We start from the raw sequence: 7,229 nt of genomic DNA on the forward strand, positions 1-7,229 counted from the left end.
TCCCAGAGATGTACGGGGAGCAGGATGACAGCAATGAGTGGAGGGGCAGCTGCTGGGCGGCTCCAGCTGGAGGATCGCCTGGGAGGCTGCCGCTATCCAGGCTCGGCCAGCAGGGCCTGAACTGTCCGCCGGTAAGGGCCACCGCTGGGCATCTCCAAGAGGCCACCTTCCTTCCTCAAACTCAGACCCTCGCTCTATCTTTCCTCCCGTTCTAACCCTCGGGGCCTTGTCCCTATGGGGACAGTTCTAGGAGCCAGTGGCCCTTTCCCCTGAGCTACACCACAGGCTCAGACTGGGCTCACCCGTCAGCCAGCCCCCAGAGAAGGCAGAGTACTCGGTAAAGGGAGAGTCAAGCGCCCAGGATGCGGCCTCACCTGCAGGCCCCCAGCGCACCCAAGGACACCTGGACACATCCAGGCACCTGCACCACAGGGTGTGTTTGCCAGCGGTGGCTCCACGGCCCACAGCCCATCACCCCTCACTGTACGAGGCCTTGGTGAGCACCAGGGGGGGCAGTTTGCAGGTTGGACAAGCCACCGGCTAAGGTGCGGTCAGAGTGAAGACACTTGTGTTGCTGGCGTTTTGTAAGTGAAAAAACAAACATTTTATCTGATGGTGTGCGTTATGTCAGCCCTTTTAAATATCAGATGTTTCATTTCACAAAACTCAGAAATTAGAGGGATGTGAGTGACCTCTCCTGGGTCCCTTCTGAAGGAGAGATTCGAGGTGGCACCAGGCTGGCCCCGGATGTCACTGCCATCTGCAGCGTTTGCTAACGTGAGGGATGAAGCCTTGAGAGAGTGTGAGATGATTTTAGGTGATAACAGGACAAAACATCTCTAATGGCCCCCAGGTGCACAAAATTAGTCGCGGTCTCTGGCTCCTGTCACATTCTCACGATCGGGCCAGGCTGGCCCCCTTTTACTTAGTGAGTCTGGTTGGTCAGCTTTTGCTAAAATAACAGCCTTCCGACCTGGAACACCCATGAACCAGAACACAGCAGTAACCTGTGTCTTGCTGTTGTCCTCCCAGTGAACCACGAGCTTGAGTTCGTGCTGCCATCCCTCTGCTCCATCAGAGGCTGGATGGTAGGAGTGAGTTCACCGCCCGCATGGGTGTCCGAACAGCCACAGGCTTTCCTCACCGGGCAGCTTTCCTCACCGGCTGTGTGCCACCCCCAGACCCGCGTTTGCGCCCAGCATCCTGTGCTCGTTCACCCTCACTGTCCAGCATCTAGTCCGTCAGTGAACTCGCTCCGAGGGCACGTGGGCCGTGTCTGCTGTTGTCGGCAGTGCTGCTCTGTGTTCCTGTACACATCTCCTGGCACGTGTGCAGGCTCGGGATGTGTGAATGCCCAAGTGACAAGAGACTGCGAGTTGTCTTCTACGTGGGGTATCAGTCTGGACTCCTTCCAGCAGCGGTCAAGAGGTGCAGTGAGTTGACCCACAGTCTCTCCAGAATCTGATCTTGTCAGGTTTCGCCATCCTGCCAGCAGGACGGGTGTGAAGAGCACTGTGTCCCTCGAGAACTGGCGTGGTCAGCACCTCGTCGTGGCCCCCCTCCTCCATGCCGCTGCCTGGCTTTCTCAGGCCAAGCCTGACCACTTTAGAGGCTGCCTCTTTGGTAAGGCTTGCAGTCCCACAGGGCCAGTCCTCTCGCTGCCCGTCAGTGTCTCGGCTGTTGTTGACTTTGTATTTCTGTAAACGTTAACAATCAGCTTGCCGAGGTCCACAGAGTACTTGTTGGAACCTGACATGGCCAAACTTCTGAGGCCCTATATGCCTGAAAATACACTTATTAGCCCTCACATTTGAAGTACAATTTAGCTAGGTATAAAATTCGAGGTTCAAAGTTCCTCTCCCATTCAGTTCTCCAAACATTTGTCCACTGTCATCAACTGTGCTGTCACTGGGTGTCAATCTTGTTCTTGTTTCCTTCTGGAATAATCTGCTCCTTCTCTCTGGTAGCTCTTAGACTTTTCTTTCTAGGGAAATAAAAGTCTAAGGAAAGGACGATCCCCAGAAAGCCCCAGGCACCCCCAAGCGCACAGTTAATGCTCCTGATTTGGCATTTGCTCACCAAGCAATTCTCCAGGTCAGGGCCGCTCCTTCAGGCACCCAGGAGATGCTCCTGGAGGATTCCCAAGATTCCTGCCATCCTGGGAACTTGAAGTGAATATGCGGAAGCTGGTCAGATTCTTCCTGTTTCCCCCAATTTCTCACCCCAGGAGAGCTTTTGGACTCTGCTGGCCTTATCCCCTTGACACCCATACAAGTGGGGGCAGAATTTAAACCTCTCTACTCTGTAATTTATCCTTCATATAGGAGGAACCCATTGCCCCCGCCCCAGGGTGCAGCCCCATCCTTGTACCCCACCTTCGTTCAAAACAGCTTTCTCTTTGTTTTTATTTACTCGTGAGTGTGTTTGTGTGTGTGTGTGGGTGTGTGTGTGTCTGTCACGATAAACTCAGGGTTCAGTGGAGACTCTGTAAAATGAGGCTACAGAGAGTGGTGCCCCGGTAAAACCCCCACTGCTACATATAACTCTAGGCTTCGGGTCCCAGCTGCCCGAGCATGGCACAAATGTCAGTCACAGTCTCTGCAGACTGGTGTCCCAAGTACAGAGAGTAAGGACTGCTGACGTGGGCTCACAGGTTCTAAACACCCCTGCACACTTCCATGTTCTGTAAGGTTACCATAAAATGTCTCTGGACCACTGTTATGTACAGTGTCTAAAATCCATATGGAATTGGAAGGGACCCGGAATAGCAAAAACCATCCTAAAAAAGTAGGAAGACTCACATACCCGTTTGTCAAAACTTAGTACAAAGCAATGGTAATCAAGTCAGTGCCAGATACTGGCACAAGGATAGACTTATAAATCAGTGGAATAGAATTAAGAGTCCAGAAATAAACCTATACATCTGTGGTCAACTGATTTCAACAGGGGTGCCAAGACCATTCAGTGGAGGAAAAAAGAGTCTTTTCAGCAAACGGTGCTGGCACAGCTGGATATCCACATACAAAAGAATGAAGTTGGACCCCCTACCTCACACCATACACAAAATTAATTAAAAATGGATCAAAGACCTAAATGTAAGAGCTAAAACTATAAAATTCTTAGAAGAAAACATGGGTAAATCTGTATTACCTTGGATTTGACAAAGGATTTTTTAAAAATATTTATTTATTTACTTATTTTTGGCTGCATCAGGTCATAGTTGTGGCATGCAGGATCTTTCGCTGTGGCACACAGGCTTCTCTCTAGTTGTGGCGCGCAGGCTCGAGAGACCATGGGCTCAGTAGTTGCAGCGCATGGGCTTAATTGCCCCACAGCACGTGAGATCTTAGTTCCCCAACCAGGAATCGAACCCACATCCCCTGGAAGGCAGATTCTTAACCACTGGACCACCAGGGAACTCCCAAAGGATTTTTAGATATGGCACCAAAAGCAAGAGCAACAAAAGGAAAAAGAAGGGTAAGTTGGGCTCTGCGTCAACACTTAGAACTTTCTGTGCTTCAAAAGACATCATCAAGGAAGTGAAAGATAACCCATAAAATGGGAGAAAATATTTGCAAATCATATATTTGAAAAGGAATCTGAATCTAAAATATATAAAGAACCCTTAAAGCTGAATAAGAGGAAGACAAATAACCCAATTAAGAAACAAGCAGGGCTTCCCTGGTGGCGCAGTGGTTGAGAGTCTGCCGGCCGATGCAGGGGACGCTGGTTCATGCCCCGGTCTGGGAAGATCCCACATGCCGCGGGGCGGCTGGGCCCGTGAGCCACGGCCGCTGAGCCTGCGCGTCCGGAGCCTGTGCTCCGCAACGGGAGAGGCCGCAGCAGTGAGAGGCCCACGTACCGCAAAAAAAAAAAAAAAAAAAAAAAAAAAAAAAAAAAAAAAAAAAAGAAGCAAAGGATCTGAATAGACATTTCTCCAAGGAAGATATACAAATGGCAACAAGCCCATGAGAAGACGTTTGGTATCACTAGTCATCAAGGAAATGCTAATCAAAACCACAGTGAGATGCCTCTTCACATACACCAGGATGGCTAGGATGAAAAAGTCAAGATACCCACAAGCACTGGTGAGGATATGGAGAAACTGGACCCTCCAACACTGCTGGTGGGAATGCAGAGTCATGCAGCTGCTTCAGTTCCTCAAAGAATTAAACGTGGAGTTACCATGCGACCCAGCAATTCCACTCCTCGCTACACACCCAAGGGAAATGAAAACGTATGTCCACACAAGGACTTACACAGATGGTCACTGCAGCACTATTCACAACTGCCGAAAGGTGGAAACAACTGATGAATGGATGAACAAATGTGTTATATTCGAAATTACTGGACCATAAAAAGGAATAAAGTACTGATAAATGCTACAGCACAGATGAACCTTGAAAACATTATGCTAAGTGAGAAAAGCCAGTCATAAAGAACACATAATCTGATTCCATTCATATGAAAGTCCAGAATAGGGAAACCTATAGTGATAGAAAGTAGACCAATGGTTGCTTCGAACTAGGAGTGGAGGGTGGAGGTATATGGGGTGAGAGCTAAAGGGTACTGGGTTTCTTTCTGAGGTGATAAGAACATTCTAAAATTGACCATGGGGATGGATGCACATTTCTGTGGATATGCTAAAAATCTATACACTTCAAATGGCTGAATTGTATATAAAGTATATCTCAATAAAGCTGTTTCCAAAATGTAATGTGCAGAACAGTGTTTTTGGTATCTCTTTTCTGTAGGAAAGTGGGGAAGAGAAATATGAATGTATATACCTATTTTCTTATATTTAAAAATAAATAAAACTAATGAAAATGGTTATATTAACTCTATAACTAAGCAAAGAACGAAGAAGTAAAGGGAATGGAGACAGAGGATGCGTATCCCTAAATGCACCTTATAGATGTGACTTCAGAACTAAGAAAATGTTTCTTTAAATGACTCCCCCCAAAAAAAGCAATGCCTAAAATTTGAAAACAAACTGAAATAAACTTATTAACCATGCCGATGGCATATACCCACACAGGAAAAAAAAGCATCACTTCAAGTGATTTTTAAAACAGCATTCTAGGGACTTCCCTGGTGGTCCAGTGGGTAAGACTCCATGCTCCCAATGCACGGGGCCCAGGTTCAACCCCTGATTGGGGAATAGATCCCACATGCATGCCGCAGCTAAGAAGTCTGCATGCCGCAACTAAGAAGTCCACGTGCGGCAACTAAAGATCCCACGTGCCACAACTAAAGATCCCACGTGCCACAACTAAAGATCCCACGTGCCGCAACCAAGACCCGGCGCAGCCAAAATAAATAAATAAAACAGCATTCTGACTATTAACATCTAGTGGGATACAATCTAAGGATTAAAAGAATTGCCAAGAAATTTTAAGCTGTACTCAGTGATCTTAATGTCATTTCCAAACTATTACATGTACATTGTGGGATAAAGAAAATAATTATGTTAATGCCACAAAGATTTTCAGCATAAAGTGATACAATATAAAAATCAAAGAAGGAAAACCCGTGATTTTATTTTTGTTTAATTCTGTTCATTTGAACTGGAAATATTGGAATGAACTCATAATTTGTTCATTTTTATTTTTTAAATCTTATTTCCTAGTTCTGTCTCCTGAAAAGACCTGGAGCACTGACACCACAGTAACAGTGAGCCCCTTGATCAGCCAGACTGTGGACTCTAGATACCATTCTCCACTAAAAGGAACCAGGGGGGGAGTTCCCTGGTGGTCCAATGGTTAAGACTCTATGCTCCCAATGCAGGGGGCCTGGGTTTGATCTCTGGTCAGGGAACTAGATCCCACATGCCACAACTAAAAAAAGATCCTGCATGCCGCAACTAAAGATCCTGCACACGGCAATGAAGATCCTGCGTGCCGCAACTAAGACCCAGAGCAGCCAAATAAATAAATATTTTTTAAAATAAATAGATAGACTGGGATCTTCAGAGAAATGGCTGATTCCAAGGCTGAAGCAGAACGTGGACAAAATAAGCCCAGGACATGGGAATTCCCTGGGAGTCCAGTGGTTAGAACTCCACCCTTTCACCGCCAAAGGCCCGGGTTCAATCCCTGGTTGGGGAACTAAGATTCCACAGACTGTGTGGTGTGGCCTAAAAAAAAAAAAAAAAAAAGCCTAGGACATACTTGTAAAAGAGCGAGCAGGCTTTCAAAAACAACTAGGATTGTGTCTAAAGGGCACAGAAGCCAACCTGAAGGGGCTCCCACTGGCCAAAGATGGGATAATTTGAGCATGAAGAAAGCTAATGACAGCAACAGACTGAAACCCATCAAATATATACAAGTCCACAAGGTCATAACAATGGTCAAAAAGAAAGAACAATGTATTGGTCAACTTTAGAGCTTGCTGGGGGACCAACTCACTCTGCAAGTGTACAAATAAAGGAAAAGAATGGAGCATTTACCTGGCCTTGCCTGTATGGACTGTATTTTAGGGTGACCAAGGGGTGGGTGAAGGAAAGCAGGTCTTCAGAGGGGACTCCCCAGCTAGTGTAGGCAGAAGAGTGACAGATCACATGAGACATGACCCTAGTGAGAGATCAGGGATCTATATGACTTCTCAAGCCATCAGGTGCAGAGCCTAAGAGAACTTTACTCTGGATTAATCAGGCTGCCAACACTGAACCAGTGATCGATCCTTACATCATGAAAACCAAACGCGGAGACATCATATGCCTCCTGGTTTAGCCGAAGGGCACACAACCACCACCTGTGAAGCCAAAGCAAAGCAAAGACCATGTGAACCTGAATCCTATTAAGCCCCTTTCTCTTACTACCAGTTAACAGGAAACATGGGGAGGGGGCAAGTTAATGCCGTAAGTCAGACCAGAGGGTGGGAACTCCACGGGACAAATGACCTCATTTCTTCAATAAATACAGAGGGGAGGAAGGTTAAATTTATAGATTAAAAGAGACTCTTGAGATACATCAAACTAAGGCAACGTGAATCTTTATGAATCTGAATTAGATGGGACCAACTGTAAGTAACATTTTTAAAGATGATCAGGGAAATTTGAACACGGACTGCGGTCTCTTGTGATATTAAGGAACTACTGTTAATTTTGTAATAATAGTATTGTGCTTATGTGAAAATGTCTTAAGTCTTTATGTATTAGATACTTGCTGACATATTTACAGGTGAAATGGTTTCTGTGAACGGCTTTGAAATTCTCCAACTAGGGAAAG

The 7,229-nt window shown here is 46.4% G+C and overlaps 1 protein-coding gene across 1 annotated transcript in view; it reads left to right on the forward strand.

The window, feature by feature from the left end:
- The window catches only part of SNED1 (sushi, nidogen and EGF like domains 1), an 89,750-nt gene that overhangs the window by 72,247 nt on the left and 10,274 nt on the right, over positions 1–7,229 (forward strand). The window lies entirely within an intron of this gene.

Source organism: Lipotes vexillifer, unplaced genomic scaffold, assembly GCF_000442215.2.
Source record: "Lipotes vexillifer unplaced genomic scaffold, Lipotes_vexillifer_v1.1 scaffold988, whole genome shotgun sequence".
NCBI lineage: Eukaryota > Metazoa > Chordata > Mammalia > Artiodactyla > Lipotidae > Lipotes > Lipotes vexillifer.